The following is a 1,399-nucleotide window of genomic DNA, read 5'->3' as shown; positions in this document are numbered from 1 at the left end:
TTAAAATAGACCATCGTTTATGTTCATTTTAACTATTAGCGACATCTGGAAACCACTCCTTAACAGGTATCCACAAGTGATTCCATCCCGCCCAACCTCCCCCAGATATAATGTCGTCACACATCTGTAAAAAAAATGGCTTTATATCATCATTTGCCATACTCATCTAATTTGATATCCTGAAACTTGTGCAGTATATTATTTAAAAAATATTTTTATAATAGAACTGATGATAAACAAGGAATTGTATATTCTCAGATAGACTTTAACCATTACAGTTATATTGGTTGGAAGGCATTTATCTTCCTGTAATTTATTAAATTGCACTTGGATAATAGTTTGAGTTTTACAACACTGGAAACATTCTGGAAATCTTTCCGATTTGGAAAAAATTATTTGAATTATTGAGAATTACTCGAGAAGAGAATCCAATTGCAGTTTGTTCTGTTACAGATTAACTTGCCAAACGAATATTATGAGCCGTGCGTCTACAAAACGGACTGGGATAAAATTAAATTTTGGTTCGATTTCCTTTCCAAATGGAGATTTTTGATTGCGGAAGCTGCATGACGTTTAAATTATATGCTACAATAAGGTGTCCGTTAGCATAATAATGGATTTAAATTTGGTTCAGTTTTTGGAATAATGAGGGGTTGATGAATTATTTAAACCTTATTTATGACAATTTTAACTCTATCAAAATTGGCAGACTCTAAGATGGTATTTTTTTATACCATTCGTGGATGTGGCAGGTTCGTGATGATGATGGCCAAACGATAAGAGTCCCAGTACATTCGAGTCGACCTGTACTTGAATTCTTAGTGGCAGGAACCTTTACTGCCTCCATTTGCTAAAGTGTATCAAAATGTTTTACTTCACAATTTTAAATGTGAATATCACCTTATGTAAGTACAGTAGAGAGTCGTTAATCGGAACGCCAGTAATCGGAACGATTTTCAGTCGGATTGTGTCATGCTGAATCGAACGTTTTTGATACTAGATTTACTTTTAAGGTATAATTTTCATGTTTTTTATATTCTTCAATATATTTATTTTGTTTGTACAAAATGCAGAAGTAATTTTTAACGATACGATAGCCTCGATTATTATTATAAAAATTTTCGTTAGGCTTAAAATCGACGAAAATTCAACACGAAGCAACACGCAACAGAGAAAAATTCAACACGAAGCGACACGCAAGGGAGAAAAATTTGAACATCGGACAGGTTAATATATTTTTTCGTACAAAGTCGGTAATGGGAACAAATGACTAATCTGAACACCCCCAGTCCCCAATTGATTCTGATTTTCGACGCTCTACTGTATTCTAAATCTATGGAAAGAATCAAAAATATGCCGCACGTGCACGTTAATTTTTACGACTACAAAATTGCAAGCA

The sequence above is a fragment of the Centruroides vittatus genome, unplaced genomic scaffold (assembly GCF_030686945.1).
Source record: "Centruroides vittatus isolate TY-2023 unplaced genomic scaffold, ASM3068694v2 scaffold_576, whole genome shotgun sequence".
Classification (NCBI taxonomy): Eukaryota; Metazoa; Arthropoda; class Arachnida; order Scorpiones; family Buthidae; genus Centruroides; species Centruroides vittatus.
The sequence above is the reverse complement of the archived record's forward strand: the minus strand, read 5'-3'. Positions refer to the sequence as shown.